Source organism: Fukomys damarensis, unplaced genomic scaffold, assembly GCF_012274545.1.
Source record: "Fukomys damarensis isolate Sample0158 unplaced genomic scaffold, DMR_v1.0_HiC HiC_scaffold_20, whole genome shotgun sequence".
In the NCBI taxonomy this organism is placed as follows: domain Eukaryota; kingdom Metazoa; phylum Chordata; class Mammalia; order Rodentia; family Bathyergidae; genus Fukomys; species Fukomys damarensis.
In genome coordinates, this window is record NW_022900932.1 from 27,590,507 (window position 1) to 27,611,296 (window position 20,790).

Below are 20,790 nucleotides of genomic sequence, written 5' to 3' on the forward strand. Positions count from 1 at the left end.
AATGGCAATGTCTGTATTTTTCACCTGATGTGGAGTTTTGTGAACTGAAGCAAAATTTTGTGGAATTCTTTTGAGAACTACATTGTTTGCCAACAGAAGTGTTCGTGAACTGAGATATTACTGTAATTCCAGTGGGTTAATTGAGTGGTTCATGTAGTTGCAGAGGATTACTTGAAAGCTTGCCCTCAGATTTCAGAGGAATAACTAGCAGGGGCAGAGTTGGTTCAGCTTATTAAAATGTGCTGAATACAACTGCACGCGTTGCATCTGTCCTTTAGAACTTTACGGATGACCACAAGCTTGCTGTTTTCATCCAAACCTGACCTTGGAATGTGCCTCTAGGTGCAGGAAGTGTTCAAAGAAAATTTAACTTCTACTTTATAGGTCACCAGTGATTACATAACTGACTAGGGCCCTTAATTCTAGCCTAGAATATAATTACTTCTGGTTGACTTACTCATCTTTCATTTTGTATATTTATTATTAAAGCTTTTCTATATAAAGAACTCTGCAGCATTCAAATTACATGAGATGGCTCACTAGATTCAGTACATAAATTATATTTGGCGACTCTTTAAAATCTTAGTGTGCAGCTACTGATAGTCTCAATATTTATCAGCCATTTCTTACCATGTCTATGTCCAAAAAGCATAAGAGCACCATTGCTCATATATCTATGAAGAAATGCAATATATATGCAGTATATCATTTATTAGGGCTCCACGTACATCCACTGAGAATAAAATTTAAAAAGTCAATGACAGTTATGTATAATGCTTAAAATCTTAATTCATTTTCATTTAATGATAGTTGGAACACTTCTCTTAAATTAATATGATTATCTCCATGCATATTAGGTGTTAAAGTCGAAATTGAAGAGAAAAAATCCATTTTGACAGCATAAGCAAATGACTGGTGAAGAGATGCTGCATGCATTACATTGCTTTTTTCCATATTGACTAAATTATGTGCTTTTTAGTTTATTGGGTAAATGAGAGGCTAAAAATGTAAATGCTCTTACAAGTGAAATGTTTTCATAGAGGTTAAGGAAGTCTGACTAATTTGAATTAGATTTAAATCCTCTGTTGTTGTGATTAATACCTAGACAATGAACAAGTAATCAGCTTCAAACTCTAATATGTCCAATGACTCTCCAGGTGAGAACTTGGGAAATTCTTGTAACCCATGGGACTACATCTCATCTGTAAACAATAAGACTCAACAGATTTTTGGGTCTCTACCTATCACTGTGAGTCTTCACCATCAAATAAAGATTTTAAGGCGCTTTGTATTTATGACTTAATCTTACTTAAAGTAGACCTGATGTTATTAAACCAAATGTTTGTAGGGTCCAGTTCATTTAAGGATTGAGTTATACCAGGAGCCAAGAACTCTCCAGAGCTAAGACCTGTGATGTAGCTACAGCAATTAAATTGGGGAGCTCTTAGAAGAGAATGGGTCCAGTGATATATTATTATGAAATAGGATAATGCCAATAAAATGCTTTGCAAACTATTTAGGGTTATATACATGTGAGATATTAGACATTATTATTACCTTCACTTTTATGGAGGAACCAATTCAGAACAGACTTCAACAAGGATACATAATAAGTACTGGAGGAATTAGAAGAAAATTTAGTTTTTATTCTGACATTCCCTCCATTTCTTTAGCCAACCAGTATTGATTAAATTCTATTTATGAAATACTAGTGAGGGAATTTAAAAAGGCATGTAAGACATCACCACTCTCCTCAATGAGTTAGCAAATATATATATAATTTATGCTATTATATGTTTTTCTTTAATATAATACACACACACACCACACACACACACACACACACACACACACACACATATATATATAATTTATGCCATTATATGTTTTTCTTTAATGGCTTTATGTGTAGAGGATTATTTTCTCTAAGGTCCGTGTTCTTTGCTGTTCCTAATGACTTCTATTTCTTTTGAATTTCACAATGTTCAGCTGCTAATGGGCATGTTACTCATACAAAAGAAAATTTACGAGAAAATAGAAAATAATCTCTGCGATAAGATTTAGACCTAAAGTGTTACATATATGTAAATTGTTACTATATGTTTAAGACTTTCTTTTTTGTAACTTGAGATGACATCTACACACTTAATTAAATTTCACTAAGTGAAATGATACTGAACCAACAACCAAAAATCATTAAAAAACACAATTTTTCAATATTAAAGTGCAATAATAGTGTGCAAGATATTATGTTATGCATTTATGTTCCCTATCTTATTTTCTCCTCACAATAATACTGTCAGGTTGGAACTAATCATCTCCATTTTACAAATGAATAGACTCAGGTTTTTGAGGTGATAAAAATCACAGTGTTGTGAGTAGTGGAAATATAATATGAATATAGGCAGAACTGCTGCCAGAACCAGAGAGGGATGTCATTGCTGGGAGCTAATCTAGCAGATTCACCCACATAAACAATGTCTTGCATTTTCCATCAGTCTGGATAAGCAGTTCTCAATGGGATGTTTGCGTAATCAGGGGCTATGTCTGGAGACATCTGAAGGTGTCATAACTGTGGGAATGAAGTGTAGCAAATAGAGACGCTGCTTAACATCTTCCACTATAAACTGCTCCATCACACACACACACACACACACACACACACACACACACACACACAGTATAGAATATTCTGATTTGAAATATTCTGGTTTGAAATATTTGTAGAGAATTTCCAATCTAGACCTCTCTTTCCATACCAGGACAGTACTCTTGTAAGTTAGCATCTTCCTTCTCATCATTTGAGCAGTCATGAACATACATGGCATAAAAGGCCGATGCAAGATTAGGCAAGTATGAGCCTTCAGCCGTGATCCCAGAGCTTCTATGCACGGCCATGTCGTGTCAGATATTTATTGTTTCCAGAAGGTAAGAGGAGCATCCTGTTGAGAGATTTATTACTTTTTCATTGAATTTGGAATTTGTAAAGCTTTGATTTATAGGTCAGCTCCTCTCCACATCTCTCAACTTCTTGCTAATTTAGACCCATATCTTCCAGTTTTCTAAAATATAAAATACAGCTGAAGTCTTTCTTACATTTGATTCTCTTTCCATCTAACAGTTATATGGCTTTATCTAGGAATAGCTAAGATAAATAGCTATAGCAATTTCATGGTACTTAAAGTCACATTTCTTGATAATCTCTGGATTTTCAGGGACCATTAGAGATCCCTGTGTGAATCTTGGAATAATGAAAAGTACATTCTAGCAAAGACTTGAGGTTCTTTTCTATTGCTGCATTGATTTAAAAACCTATTTCTAAATCAATTTTTTTGCAATCTTAACTTATAATAAAATGAGTCTTAACCAAAGTGCCCTTTGCAATTTAAATGCTTAGGTTTGAGAGTAGTAGACCAAATTGAGAATTAATTAACATTTTGAAGCTATGGTGCTATATTGTTTAATCCTAAATTGTGCTTTAAATAAGGATTGATTTCTACATTATAGCAAAACAACTGTTCCCTCTTCCTTGCCCTTTTTAAAATAAAAATATGGCTAATATATATTTAGAGAATAAGATTAAATAATGCAGTCATTAAATGTTTTTGATGAAGCCATAATAATATCCTATTACAGAATCTATGTTCTCCAAGTCATCTTCATAACTTTGAGAAAACAATTATTATGGAATAAGTAAGAAAACCTATCAATACTGAATGCATTAGTATAATTTATGTATTCATAAAGCTGATAATAGACATTTATTTCTAAAAATTCTTAAAGCACAGGTAATAATGGAACCAGTCAGCAATTTGCAACTTGCAATTAATCACTCTCTTCATATTCAAAACATTCAATTTTTCTTGCTATTTGAGAGAGTAATGATTAATTGATAAAAGTTTAACAAGTGCACTAATAGCAGGTGCTCCTAATTGAAAAGTCTTCAGAATGATTCTCCCCAACCTACTTTATGCTAATGTGTACAGGATTAGTCATAACACTTTATGATTTTACTTTTAAAGCAACTTTTCTTTTAGTCATCCTAATTTAATTAAGAATTTTAACTAGTTACATGTATCAAGAACACCAATGAATTTTAAATTTGTGAGTTTGATTACCATAAGAGATTAACAAGAAGACTCATAAAAATGCACGGCTGCCAATTAGAAGCATCAACACTGTGTAAATTAGAATTTGTTAATTGGTTTAGCAAATGTAAATTCAATTTTTTGAAATTTTATGAACTGAGAAATTGATTATAAATTGAAATATGTTATTAGTAATGATATTTTTTCAGTAGATGCTTAGATTATGCTTGTATTTTAGCCACAGATGTTTCTATTTCATTTATTTCAAGAATATCTGACTTTAGCATTCATTTTTTATCCAACATGTTTATCCCTCACCATCCACACTATTAAATGAATAGTTAAGTACACATTTTTCTTTCATCTGTCTTTCCTCTTAGCAAGAAAAATCAAATATTCATTCTAGGTAAGGATTGTTATTTTGTACCTTCAATATTAAAGTGCATGTAATTAATTTAGTTTTCTTAAACAGCATGTATTTATGACAAGACCTACAGACACTTTTACAAAAATGCATACTGAAATAGCATTTCAGGTATGCAGATTAATACTGTTTGCCTCCAGGAAACAGAACTAGCAATTTTGCATCTTATAATTATAAGAAGAACAGAGCTGTATTTCAATATGTACAGTAGGATGGGGAAGTCTCCTAGCAGTGTAAGACCAAAATCTATTCTTAGCCAAGCATATGCACAGTCTGATCACGAACCTTTTATCAGTTGCTCCCATGCTGAGTTGCCATCCAAAAACTAAGGTAGAATTTAGGACTTGCCTCAAATATTCTTATGACTGAGTGTAGATATAGCAAATGAGAGGATGGGGAACAACAGAGCAGTGGATTGCTCTGTGAAGTCAGCAATCTGTATTTTCCAGATCATTTCACTCATGTGAGAGTAGACATGAACACTCTCCCATTGCCACTGAACTCCAACTCCTCCCAGAGCTGTCTTTGAAGTCACAACACCTGATAATCTCTCTTAAAGCTCCAAGTTCAGCATATATACTTGGCCAATCAAAATTTTTACCTCAGTATATTATTTTAAATTACTGTCGTAAATTATTTGCTCTCTCCCTGATTATCTTTCAAGGGACAAGGCACAAACTAAAGCCTGTGAAGGGTGAAGCCTCCTGCCTTTCTTTTTTTATCAGTGGGTCATGTGTCCAGTTCTGTATCTCATCCTCTTGGAGCAGAAACAGAAGTCCACACAACTAGACTTGAGAACAAAGGACATCTGACTGGGGAGGGCTGCTGCAGGAACTCATGTATAAAAAAGATGTATTCACCAGAAATCAGCTGCATTGCTGGGAGCAGAACTGCTCCCACTACTAAAATTCAGGGTTTCTTTTTTAACCTTGACCCCTTCCTCCTTTATGCATTCTTTTGCCCAGTACAATCTTCCCGATATGTTAGTTTAAAAGGAAAAAAAAAAAAGAAATCACAATTCCCAAAATAAAAAAAAAATTGTTTAAATACATTTGGATAGTAGTAGTTTCTAGTGGAACAGTATGTAATTATTAAAATAATAACAATGATAAATATATATACAATATATGGAAATATGTTCACAAATAATGAATCCACTGATTACCCAAATGTTGTTGGTTGTATATTCTCTGTCAAGCTCTACATCAGTAAATAAAACCTAGCTGTACCCAGGGTGCTTACATTTCAGTGGGAGATTCAATTAGAAACTAAACAAATACAAAATGTAATGCCAGAATTGATAATCCCTGTGAAGAAACATGAGGCGGGTCAAAGGGTCAGAGGAAGGGAAGAATGACATTGGCTGAGGTCCGTAATTGAGGCAGTAGAGGGCTGCACAGTTAAGTCAGTAGTGCCTAAGAAGTAGGGATCACATTCTCTGAGGATGAGCTCTCTGAATACGGAGTAAGAAGGTTAGATACAGAAGCATAGTTAAAGATGAGGGCTGGAAAGGAGGTAGTATGTAGAATGGGCCTTAAAACCACAATGGTGCTGTTAGTTGGGGATACGATAAGGTCCTTGTTCAATTTCCCTTTCAGAGGATGGTGCCAATGAAGGAAATATTATATGTTCTGAGCTAGTGGTGACTCTGGGTATAGGAAGGTCTCCCTCAATGGCATGTTCTAAAAGAATTAATAAACAGGGTGTCAGATACATCTTCTCATATCCAATAGTGTGTGGACAAGTGTGGCTACACTGGAAATATGTTCATTACCTGTGGGCTCCATGTAGATTTCACTGCCATTTAAATCTGTTTAGTGACTCTTCCAGGACCAAATATTCTGAAGCGATCAGGAGAACATACACTGTGGTCAAAGGAAATGCCCTGAACAGGAAACTTTATCAGGTGGTATCAACTTTTCTTTTCAGTTCATCAACAGACTTCCTTTTTTCCAGATGTACCTGACTTTCTCCTTAGTAACCAAAGCCTTTTAAGTTCAATGTTTTAAATTTCCTCTCATATATAGTACTGGGAACCTTTGTGGTTGGTATAAGATTCGAATTCTCTCCTCTCCCTTAGGGATTTTATGGGTGACTCCTGGTAAAAACCATTCCACTTGAAGCCACGTTTTCTTAGACTATTAATGAAAGGAATAATATTTATCTTTCCCACAGGGTGGTTCAATGGTTGACTTATAAATGCTTCAAGGGTGCTTTGAAGATTTCAAGTGTCAGCTATTATTGTAGTTGTTATTAACTGATACTACAATCCCAAATTAGAATGAGCACTGGGTTATGGGTGACTCATCTTCTGAATATGCACTTTATTCACCAGAGGTATTAAATTTAAACTCAGCATAATTAATTAATGTTCATGAAGTGTGTTGTGAGTCTTGACTACTTTAAGTGCTAAGTGCAGTTATAAGAATCACCATGGCTTTGGTTTGAACTTTGTAGTAATATTAGATTCTGATTGACTTCATTTATATTATAGTTCACCTACTCAGGGTCTCATTTCTATGTTCTGTGCAGTGCCTGGTAGGCTGATGGAATATCATAAGTGTCCAGTATAAGCAGCAATAGTGCTATAATCTCCTTTTCTTTTCTCTTGATTTGCCTCCATATTTAAAAAAATAGATTAGACAGGAAGAAATATGTTCTCTTATTTTTGGCAAAAGATAGTCTCTGCTAATGGGAACATGGAATCTTCTTTCTTCTGCTTACCAATCAGGAAAAAGAAAACTATTTACTCTGAGAATTCTGGTTGTATCACTTTTAAATCATTTATAGTTCACTAAGTGCTTTGAATAATGGAAGAGCTAGGAGGGTCCCTGATTTAATTTTGTCTCCTACATTTCTTCAGCATCTTTGTGCTTTCTTGCATTTAGGAGAAATAGCACAGAAGAGAGAGTTACAATGATTTTTTTCAAAAAGAGTGCTATTAAAGCTTTTACAAGGGACTGGAGCTTTAATAAAATGTCTCTGCATTCAGAAAGGCCAAATCTCTAGGGATCTGAAAAGAGACAATCTTAAAGTTAAATATTTGGAAAATAAATTCATGAGTTTAACATCATTTCCTTTCTTCCATTCTTATCTTCCCATAATATATACAAAATTAATTAACCCAAAGTCTAATACATCACAGCATCAAATTATAGGAGCACCTATTTATCGGATATTTCTGGTTTATAAAATTCTGTATTATACATGTATTAATTTTATATTGCTGCCATAACAAATTACTATAAATTCCGTGACTTAATAGTGATTTATTATGTCCTAGTTCGGTAGGTCAAACTCACAGGGACACATTGTCTCAGCATACTGTTCCACTTTTTAGAAGGGTGAATTCAGGGTGTATGTAGGACTTTATTCTTTCCTAAGGCTCTGGGACTGTATTCACTTCCAAATTGTCTCATGTTCAGACAGATTTCAATTCCACATGGCTATAGGGCTTAGTCTCTCTTACCTTCCTGGGTATTGGCTGGGAATTGCTCTCAGCTTTTATAAGCAGTCTGTATTCTATGACTAACTGCCTCTTTTCTCCACCTGGAAAACCAAGCAATGGTAGATCGAGTCCTTTCTAAAATTTGAACTTTTCTTACTTTCCCTTTTCCCTTTTCCCTTGTCTCTCCACTGCTTCCTGCCTGAGAATATTTCCTTCTTGTGACGCCTCATGAGATCATATCGGGCCCATTTGGATACTCCAGACTGAACTTAACCATATCCACATCTGTCAACTCCATTGCATTTGAGAGTCCTTTTTGTCAGGTAGTATATGATACATAAACAAGTTGCAGAGATTAAAGTGTATCTTTGGAAAATAATTTTTTAGTCTTTTAGCCTATGGAAACATCATACCAGGCAAGGTAGCATACAAAGTATGATATGTGCTTCATCCCAATTTTATAGATGAAAAGTGTGATCTTAGTAGCATAATTGATATAAGTATATCACTGGGTAAACAGATGACAAATTTAGGAGTAATGACTAAAATGTTATGTTATTATTTGCTTTTGACACATATTCAAAGGGTGTATAATAATTTGAGAATCTGTAGTAAGTATGGAGATAGAGGGAGGAAAGTATCTCTGAATTCAAAAGGTTTGAAATTTTGTAGGCAAAACCAACAAATACGTAAGCAATTGGGATGAAGAGCACAGGAGAAGTACAACATCAAAGAGGGAAATGAGAAGGCGTTAAGACAGACTCCACAGAGAAGGTGATCTTTCTCTCTCTCTCTCTCTCTCTCTCTCTCTCTCTCTCTCTCTCACACACACACACACACACACACACACACACACATACACCAGAGAAGGTGATCTTTGCAACGGCTCTTCAAGCTCTATCAGGAGTCCATTAGTTAGGTATACGGAATATAATGGAAACCACATGTGCAAAGTCTTGGTGGCAAGAAAGTCTAAGGATACTTTGAGAACCGAATCAATGAGATACAGGCACACATGAAGAAAAACTGATAGATGAGCCTCTGAAGATGCATGAGTCTATATCTTACGACAGTGATGGCACCTGTAACTTATAAAGGATTTTTTTAAACACCACTGGCCCCTGTATATTAAATGAGCATTTTAGTTAAATTATATAAAATGAAGATACTCCATTAAATGAGACATGAGATGGTGAACAACAAGAACCATCATATTCATTGCACTTGCAAGATACTCTGAGTGTTACAAAAATACAAATAATACATTTGCTCCCACAGATTTTTTTTTATCTTAGGTCCAAAGTTTTTTGGTTGCAAAGTGCAGTTGACTAACTCAAACTGACTTTAACCAGAAAAGCAGAATCAACTGTTTCATCTAATCAAAAATCATGAAGGTAGATAACTTCAAAAAGAGCTGAACTCATGAGTATTGTCCAAGGCATTCCCTCACTTTTAATAGTTCAGAAAATATCCCTTCCTATTGCAGCAACAATGACCAGGCATCAATTTTAGATTTACTCGCTAATTACTGCAGTGAAGAGAGTATTTCCTCTCTTCCAGCATACATATTATTTTGAAAAAGAGTCTCTTAGTCTTGCTTACATATGCCCACATGTGAATCAATAACTCCATTTCTAGTGGTGGTATACTCCAAATAGCTTTCCCTAGTTATATGCCTACCTCTTTTCCAGGAAAAGTGGAGCCAACCTTATGTGTTACAGTTGGAGCATTTCCTGAAATAGAAAGATAATGGATTATTTCAGATAAAGAATGGCAGCTAGGTAGGTATATCAGGTCTCTGTTAGATTGGCATCCATAGCATCTGAGGATATTGTTAAAATTCAGCTTGAAATTCAGAAATATAGGAGTGATATCTGAAATTCTGGATTTTAAGAAGCTTCTTGGTGATGCTGATTCTGCTGGTCTGTTGACCACATTGTCATTTAGCAATGCCTAGAATACTCTCTTGGAGGAAGGAGCCAGGCATATGAAAATATAATAACAAAAAATGAAAGTGATGATTCAGGATGACACAAGGGATATAAAAAGAATTTCAAACAAAATTTAAAGGTGATCAAGAAAACAAACTTTCTTTTAGTGTAGGTTAGAAGTTCTCAAATTGTGGTCAGGAGATTAATTGGAGAAGATTTCACTGGTTTTGTGAATTCAAAAGTGGTTCCATCAAACACTAAGATGTTATGTATCTCTTTACCCATGTGAATGTCTGGTGATGGTACAAATGTAGCAAATCAAACTGCTGGCACCTTGGTATGAAGGAAATCAGGGACATCAAGGTAGTGATTGATACTTGTGGTTACAGCTACTCAGAAAGCTGAGGCAAGAGGATCACAGTTTGAGGTTCGCCAGGGCAATTTAGTGAGATCCTATGACAAAATTAAAAAATAAAATAAAATAAATGAGCTGAGCATGTAGCTCAGGTAATAAACTGCTGAATTCAATGTCCAGTACCATATGCACAAAAAGCTATGCAGTAGTGATAATCTCCATCACTGATATGCTTTCACACTAGAGGAAACAAGAAATTGCCAGTTTTACTTTTAAAATATCCCTAATGATAACAGTAAAAATATTATTTCCATGTGATCTCAACCCTGCATTTTATTGTTTTTTTAATTCTGTGTGATGAAATGGGAGTTATGCATAGAACATTCCACTCCATGATGATTTCATGAGGAAAAGTACTACTGTGAGTATTTGAGTTAAAAGCCCAACTAGCTACTTTTTCCACAGAACATATTTTTTACTTGAAAGAGTGATTGACTCATGTTTATTCTAATTTGATTACTTCAATACTTTCTTAAAAATTAACAAGTGGGCCTCCTACTTTAGGGAAAACAAATGACAGCTTTCATTCTTAATAACATTTGGGCTTTTAAGCAAAAATTAGCACTTTGAGAAATCTGTTCTCATGGGCTTGATGTTATCTCAATTTTTAAAGGTTTTCTGGTAAGATTGATGGTGTATTAATAAATGCCTTTTAATCTTTGTGTTATCATTTGGATGGTTTATATAATTTAGGGGGACAATTTTTCCAAATAGTCATTGTATGGTGTTAAAAATCATTCATGGATGAAAAATACATACACAAGGCAGGCATATAGATACCACCAGAGCACGTACACAAAGCTGACTGATAAGAGTTCCAGATTCCATATGCAACTGAACTTCGGGAAACTGTCCTTTCTGAGTGCAGCACCAAACAAAGATATATGTAGATGTCTAAAAAGCCTAAGATACTCTTCTTATTTCAAAATATATATCTGTAAGGGACAGGCTGTCTACTCGTACTTCATCCTATACTTTCACTGAAACAGATTGAATGAAGTAGGTGAGAGGAGAACTCATCTCTATTTTCTAAATCAGGAATTACTCAGGTTTACAAAATTGTGAAGGAAAAATATCACCCTGATGCCTACTGGAGATTGGAAAATGTACTGATTTTTAATAAAGGTATCTCACTTTGTTTTATTATGTTTGATTTAATGCTATTTAATAGCTTAAAGTATAAGTATTTAAAAATACTACAGTTTAAACATTTTAACTATATAAATATTTATTGGTATAATCCACATGAATTAAAAATCTTTGGGGTTCTCAATATTTTTTAAGAGTGTAAAGAGGTCCCGAGATTAAAATATTTGAGGGAACACTTACTGTATGCCATAGAATGAAGTGTTGACCATTTTTAGAATCACAAAATAAAGCCAATGCAGATCTTTAAACTTAAAAAAGCAAGTTCGAGAATACATGGAGAAAGTCAATCAGGAAACTATGAGATTGCTGGGCTTTTACTGCCTTTTAATTATGAACTACTTTATCATAAAGCAGGAGCAAGATTCCTTATCTTAAAATAGCCTCTTCTGTCATCTACTTGGGCATAGCTTATCTTTTGGATATGGTGGTTAAAACAGAACCTATGCTTTTAAAATTTTTCTAACAAAACCCCCAAAACAGAAATAAAAAGTAACCATGAGTAAATATGTAAGTGGCCTTATTTAAATGCTACTGAATGCAATAGGGCATTAATTGTTCCTTTGTTTAAAATATGACCTTCAACTAAAACTTGGAGATCAAGTCTGTCACATTTATGAAATAAATGCTATTTGGCAGTGTTTCCCTTTTCCCTAGCTTTTCTATTGCTTGAATTGACAACGCATACAGTACTTAGTATGTACTCAGGTCAGAGGTTCTCATTTTTTTTTTTTTTTTGGTACTTTGCTTTCAAAGGATTAGTCACTAGACAATTGGCTGGTAGATATTCCATACAAGGTTATTATTTTCAACATAAATTATGAAGCCCCTATATGACTAATCATATTATTTCTACCTAAAAGTAAAACTTTAGAGAAATATAACTTCAGTATTAACCCTAGCAAGGTTTGCATTACTCAAGATATTCCAGTATTACTCTAGATGTTTTACAAATGTTGGCAGGTTTAAATCTCTTTAAAATCTTATGAAGCATTTGTAAAGAAACTGGAGACCACAGAGGTTAAGTTACTCAATTCAAAATTGCACAACTATTGAGTATTGAAGAATTTAGAGAATTTGGCTTCAAATATATGTTCTTGAACATTTTTTCATATGTGTATTTGCTGCTTTTACTTCGTTTTAGAAATGGCTGTTCATTTCAGATGTCCATTTCTGAATTGAGTCTTTAACTTTGTGGGTGTGATTTTTTGAAGTTCTTTATATATTCTAGATGTTAGCCCTTTGAGGAAAAGCTGGTAATTTTTTTTCCCACATTGTAGGTTGTCTCTTAGCACTGTTGGTGGTTTTTTCTTGCAGTGCAGAAGCTTTTTAGTAAGGTGAGATCCCAGTTGTTGATTCTTTGTGCTAGTTCCTGTGCTACTGAGGATTTGTTCATAAAGTTTTGTCCTATTCCGAAGTCTTCAGGAGGTCTAAGCTATATTCCAGCAAGTTTAGTGATTCTGCTTTAATATTTAGATCTCTGATCCACTTTGATTTTAGTTTAGTACATGGTGAAAGATATGGGTCTAGTTTTAATCTTTGGCAAATTGAAACCCAATCTCTCCAGCACCGTTTATTAAAGAGTTTATCTTCCCTCCAGTGAGGGTGGTTGGCTCCTTTGTCAAAGATGAGGTGGCTGAGTATTTCTGGAGTTGTTTCTGCACCTTCTAATCTGTTTAATGAAGCAGATCTTTAGATCTGTTTCTTTGTCAGTATAATGCTGCTGCTGCTGCTATTGTTTTAATCCCGGTAGATTTGTAGTATAGTTTCATGTTGGGGATTGTGATATCTCCTGTCATGTCTCTGTTGCCTAGAATTTCTTTTACTATTTTAGGTCTCCTCTTGTTCCAAATGAATTTTTGGATTGTTTTCTTTAATTCTGTGAGATATACTGTCGGAAATTCAATTGGGATTGCATTGAATCAGTATAGCAATTTTGGAAGTATGGCTGTTTTTACTATATTGGTTCTTCCTACCCAGGAGCAAGAGATGACTTACCATTTTATTATGTCCTCTTCAATCTCTTTTCTGAATGCTGTAGTTTTCAAGGTAGAGGTCTTTTGCTTCCTTCATTAAATTGATTCCTACATATTTCATTTTTTTGGATGCTATTGTGAAAGGAATTGTTTCTCTATTAAGACAATATGCTGAAGGATAATAATGTTTCAACTGCAGATCACTCAGAAAGTAACATTCCAAATGAAGAGTTGCTTGGGCCTGGAATATAGCTCAGTGGTTCTGCCACCTGCCTTGCAAGCTCAAGGACCCTAGTTCGATTGTTAAAATAAATAAATAAATAAAATAAAAAAACACCAATGAAGAGTTGCTTCATTTTGATGGAAATAATCTTAACTGGGATTTAATTGTACATTGGATTTAAACCTTTATACTTACAAGACTTCTGAAAAGAGATACAATAGAAGGTGCCATAAATGATAGAAGTTGCAATAATTTGGAGTTGGTGGAAACATAGTAATGTTTCTTAAACCTTGCCAAAAGTTATTGATCAGTGGTACAATATGTGAACCTTGGTTCTCCATTACAAGTGACAAATGTATTTGAAATTCCATACTATCTGTTATAAATATTCTTGAACTCTCCATACTATAATACTGTATCTTACTAGTAAAAATATATTTTGAACTACTCACCCTTGCATAAAAATCATAGTACAAGAAGATCCAGTAGCCACATTTTTTCTGTGACTTAAAGCTGTTGCTGACACACCAGCACAATCTTAGCAAAAGAATCCTAGCTCCTTAGAGTATTTTTGGATGGAGAACTGGTTACTCTTTATGGCTCTTCTGTGTGCACGAAAGCTCAGGGACTCTATACCAGCATGAATTTTGTTACATAGATCTAAATAAAATGTGAGAGGAAAGTCCCAGGGGCAACTCTATAAGCTAAATGGATTCACCAAGGTCAATGAATGGTCGCTTAATTTATTGTTCCTTTTAATTTATACCAGCAGTTATAAATAAAATGTCTAAAAAGACTAGTTAACAACAAAAATTATTGAAATTAGGCTATATGTGCATACTGTAGGAAATGTTAGAGAATCTTGTACATGGAAGGGCACATGTGTCATTATTTAATTTGTATTTTAATTGTATGTGTTCACAATACATAATGATTACATTCATCATGGAGAACTAATAACATGTACATAACACATCTTCATTCTTTTGTCATCCCTTTCTCTTTTCCTTCCCCCTCCATCTCTTGACCCTCTTTACTTTTACAAAATATCCATCTCCTTGTTTCCTATTATGTATCTTTTATTTTGCTCTTTAATTTATTTATAATTTGGGTTTTTCATATAAGAGAAACCAGGCAATGTTTAAACTTGTGTGTCTTGTTAACTTCACTTAACATTATGGCCTCAGTGTGTATCAATTTTTTTCTAAAATGAGTCAAATTTATCTTTTATTATGGCAAAGTACTCTATTTTGTATATTGACCACATTTTCTTAATTCATTCCTCTGTTACTAGAGCTATGGGTCACTTTCAAGATTAGCTTTCATGGGTTATGCTATTAAAAACATGGGTGCGCATGTATTAGTGTAATATGATGTCTTTAACTTTTTTGGAAAGATACCTAGAAGAGGAATAACTGGTTTGAATAGAGTTTCTACTTTTAATTTTTAAAGGGATCTCTGTATCGATTTCCATAGTGGCTGCAATACTGACATTCCATCTTTCTCCAGAGAGAATAGCTTCATCAGGAAATAAAATAAAACCAAACACAGGCAGGGCTACAGGTAAAAGGGAACCATTTTGCATTGTTGGTGAGAATATAAATCTGTGCTATTGAATGTTGGTTACAAAACACACTTCCAGGTCACTAAGAATAAATGTCAAGTAATCACATTTTGTGATTTTAAAATATTAGAGGCACAAAAAATTTGGCTTAGTATCTAAAGTTTAGTTTTAATTTTATTAAAGATTTCAATTTTTAAAATATATGACCAATAAAAGCATTTCAGACCCCATGCTTAGTCTTCGAGGAAAAATATTATTTATATCACACAATTATGTAAGTCTTAGATTGGTAGCTAAATAATCTTTGATGGTATATATCAAGAAATGTATGAAAAGGGAAACTTTTGTCCTCTAATAACCTTAAAGTTTTTGTTTCTGCCTACTTACAGTTCCCATGAGAAGAAGTTAGATACTGTTTGAATGGAACAAAGAATGACTTCTTTATCATGTTTATGGTATCACAGTCTATTGAATATAGACTAATGGAAAAGAAGAAAAACTATTTTCCATTCTGTGAAAAATTCCCTTTATATGTTGAAATAGTTATTAAGTTTCTCCTTGCGCACATTTTTCCTTCTATAGACAAAATAATCTCAAGTGCTTCAAATATTTCTTCCAGGCTTTATTTTCTTCCTACTTTTTAATTATTTTCATTTTAGACCTTGGCCCTTCTCCAAGTTTCCCATATCTTGCTTACAGTGTAGTCACAATGAAACAACTTATTCTCATAAAAGTTTAGCCAACACTAAATATAAAGAGAACATTGTTTACAGTCAATACAAGTTATGTCTTTGTGTTATTTTCAAGCAGCATTGCATTTCTGAGTGATATGTAATTGGTAATCTGCTGCAAGACTCGTATCATTTCCATTGTATTTATATATAGCCAATCTTTTCTTATTCTTGTCCCAGGATGCATAATATTTACTACCTTATAATTCATCCTAAACAATCTCCTTTCTTTTTATTTTATTCTCTGTATTCAGAATGCAGGAACTTTAATGCTAATATCTATATAGTTTCCAACACACGACAGGTGTTTAAGATATGCTTAATATGTGAAATAATTTAAAAGTAATTGAGTCAATATTCTTTCAAGAATGTTTATCACCCCTAGTTAATCTATAATCTAGATTTATGGAACCTCTTCCTAAACTTGACTAAATGTTAGGACCGTGTATGGAGAAAAATCTTTATTTAAATTCTGGTTTTTGCTTCTTATTAGCTATTTAATTCATGTAACACTTTTGCATTCTTTAAGCCTTTGTTTTTTTAATCTAGAATATGTACATAATCATACCTGTCTTTAAAGTTATTGTAATGTTTCTATGAGATATTGATGAAAATGTTTTTAAAAGTTCTTGATACACAACAAACTTCAAAATGTTAGACTGAGAAAATATAAGTATAATACTCTAAACATAGAACACTATATACAAGTAGATCTAAAAGAGGAACATTTTTCTGATTTCATGGTTTTCCTTCTGAAAGGTCTTATGATGGAAAATATTTCAGATTCTAAGTATCCTTATTTATGGTATTTTCTCTTGATAGCTTACTTTATCATCTTTCTGCTCAAATACATGGCATACTCCCAGTAAAATACCTACTCTCCAAGATTAGGTTTTAAAAAATCAGCAGCAGTATCAATTTCATCATTTTCAAATTATTTTCATGTGATGGAAATCTAAAAAAAAATTGTCTACTGATGCAAAAAGTAAATATATAACTACTATTGAAATAATTGAGTGAAAAATAAAATATTTGAGAATTTCATGAAGAGAAATAGTTCCTTCACAAAGAAAGAATCAGGTCTTAGTGTGGGTTGAAGGGGGCACCAGGTAAATTGTCTTGGTTCATGATGGAATATGTGGCAGTGAAGGTGAGCCACTATGGGAATAACAGCACCAAGTATTCCAGTGAGAGTCAGACTATGAAAAGCCGTAGGAAAAGCAAGAAAAATAAGAGGAATGACAGGTCAGAAGTGACTCACGGCAACATAAAAATAACAAACTGGCAGACTTCATGGATATTAAAATTGACAATTCTAAAATGAAACATTGTGCATAATACAACAGAAATTGTACTTTAAAGTGAAATTCAGTTTCATTGGATGGAAATGAGATGCTCAGAACAGAATTTCTATAAGTCTTCTCAATTGTCACCAATGATAATATTTAGCGGTGACATCTGTTGCCACAAGTTATGTAAAGTAGTCACTCGTGTACACTTTATATTAAGCTTAAGATTCATTAGAATAATTTTCAAAATCTACATGATCTCTCAAGACAATTTTTATTTTCAGCCATATAATTGATAATTTCCTTCTAAGAACTACTTTAAAATTACAGCCTGTTTCAAGGACACATTGGATTTTATTTTTATATCTTTCCAGTCTTACTTACTCTGAGAAAAGGTCAGGGACACAAGACAAATAAAAATTAGAAGAGTCCATAGTCAACATTCTTACTGTTAGATTTATTCTTAATTACATTTTTCCTATATTGAGAAGTAAAACATTTTTGAAATTATAAAATACTACTGGTTCAAATATTTGGAATGTTAATTTTTTGTGCATTGAATAAATATGATTAAACATGCTTGGAAAATAGTGAGACCTATACTTGTCTAAGAATCATATGACAGAATATTATATTAATTCTGCCACTTGTGAGCTCTGCACTATTTGTTAGGTAAATATTTTGAGTCTCATCTTCCTTTTTAGTTAAATGGAAATGATTTCACAATGGCTGTACAATGCTTCTGATAGAACAAAGGAGCTGAAGCAAGGTCATTTAATAATCACAAAAGCTGAACAAACACATATAAGGCACTATTACTATTAGCTACTAATATTGCACTTCTTTTAGTATTATAATTGCTGCCATAGTCACTAATGATGCTGTTTTTATCTTGGGTTTGCATCAAATAGCTATTTCCTATCCTCTGTTTGACTACAAGTAGTATATACATAAAGGAGCTGAAGCAAGGTCATTTAATAATCACAAAAGCTGAACAAACACATATAAGGCACTATTACTATTAGCTACTAATATTGCACTTCTTTTAGTATTATAATTGCTGCCATAGTCACTAATGATGCTGTTTTTATCTTGGGTTTGCATCAAATAGCTATTTCCTATCCTCTGTTTGACTACAAGTAGTATATACATATATATATCTGAATAGTTAATACAGGTATATATATATATATACACATATACACACATATCTTTAAATATGTATGTGTATGTATGCAGGTATGTGAAAAAATATATGTGTGTGTGATCGTGTGTGTTTGTTATTTCTATATACTGGGGACCCCTGAAACATTATGGGAAACTTCTGCAGTAGGCTCCAGTCTCCTGTCCAGTGTACGATGAAGGCCTAGGAGGAAAAGAAACACTAAAACTAAAAGACAGAAGAGAGACAGAAAGCAGGGTGCCAGGGCGACCAATGCCAGAACAACTAACAAAGGTGCTGGTCTGTCCAAGCCATGCATTTTTATTGAAACCAACTGAGGTAAAAGTGACCTACATCCAAGGGCAAAACTATGTGAGAAGATGCACCATCATGTGGTTCCTATGGAAATTAATGTAAACAAGATTCATAAAGGACAATTTTTAAATTAGGAACAGAATAGACAAAATATATCTTTGTAATTAGAACATTATCCTTCTAGTAAGAACGTTTTAGTTGTGGGAACAGAATTTGGGTGTGAGTTGCTCTGACTTTAGCACACAGGCCTCAGCCAGACTCATTCTACAAACAAGCCAATTGTGGGGTTAACTCTTCACAGCCTGCAGTGCTTCTAGCCTGCTTTGGGCAAACTCAATATGGTGGTTCCCTGAACCAGATCTGGGCAGTTAAAAATGCTGAAACATTATGTAACACATAATGGTATAGTTCATGTATTAACTTTTAATGAAATTAATACATGTAAATTATTTTAAAATATCAACAATAAAAAATTATGATGTAATAAGTGAAATATTAGAATAAAAGAAAAAATGATGTCTTCTAATAACCTCCCAGTCTGACTCATCAGAGTTTATTCTATAGTACTTTTAAAATCTACTTTTTATCAGAGCTTCTGTTTTAGGAAATATAAATTTAGATGCAAAGAGTATTCAGTGTTGCAAAAATTTCTAAATAAGTAAATAAGCAGATTATCCTTCAAATATTTTTGCCTATTAGCAAGAAGACAAAACTAACTTAAAACTCTATTATTAACAAGTAGATTTTGAGTTGATCATTACATATAGGGGAGAGCACCTGATACACCAAGAAGTCTGAATTTTCACCTATCTTTTTATTAATCTTCAGGCAGGAGATTCTGTTTTATCCATAATGGCCATTGTAGTATCATGTCCCTAAATTTTTAATAGATATTATAGCTTAGATCTAAAGTGTCCCCAACATACTCTGATGGTCATAGGTAGAGCTTCATAGGAGTTTGTAGGTGGATTCGATCCTGGGGATGTTGTTCTCATCAGTGGGTTAATCCATTGGTAAGAACATAACTGAATGTGATATGAAAAGGTGGGGCCTGGTTGTAAGAAGTAGGTAACTGAGGGTGTGATCTAGAAGGATATATTCTTGTGCTCAGCTCTTCACTTCTCCTTCTGCTTCCTGGCTGCCATGAGTTGAGCAGATTTCTTCTTCCATGCCTTTCTATCATTCCATTTTTACCTTGAAGCTAAACATAGACTGAACCCTTTGAAACTGTGAACTAAATTAAACTTCTCCTCCTTAAAGTGTTAGGTACTTTGTCCCAGAAATGGGAAAATTTCTAATGCAATAGATTTTCAGCTTCTCTAACAAGTTCAAGTTTGTAATTTAGTTCTCCTGGAATATGTCTCTTATGACATAAATACAGTCACTAATATCAGCAAATTTGAGTCCTATTGAGGGTTTCCTGAGGAGAGTGAATGACTTTCGTTTTGAAGATCAGGGTGACAGGCAAAACCTAGAAGGCAGGTATGTAAATGAACCTATTATAGATTACAAATGGCAGATTGGGGTGAAATTGGTTTCTTCTATTGGCATGACTAAGACTATATGTGATTGACAAAGGTAGAGGTCAAAGAAGGCTGATTGATCAAGCAGACAAAAACCATACTTTTGCTTAAAATTATATTTTAAGAATTTTTCATGAGGGGCCCTTCATCAGAGCAGACCAGTGAGGACTTCCCAGCTAATGTGGCGAGCTAGGCTGCTTCCCCAACCTCCAGCACCCCAGGTCTTAATAGAAGCAGACAGGTGAGGACCCAGCCATGCAGGCACCCCTGCAGCATCCCCTTGACCCTCGTGCTCTTGGGCCTTCTGGTTAGGCTTGTACCTGAGCCTGTACTTAGATCCAAACTGCAGAGGCACAGATGGTCATAAAGCCCATTGTACTGAGCTCCAGAAGATAGAACAGAAGTGAACAATTGCAATAAAGGCACACCAGACCTCTGCAGTTGGTAAGTTGAAGGGATCACCACCTTCCAACAGAACCTGGACTATCTTCAGGGAAAGGGCAGCTGGAACCTGCCATACAACTTTGCAGAGTTTAACCCTGCAGGAGGTCAGGG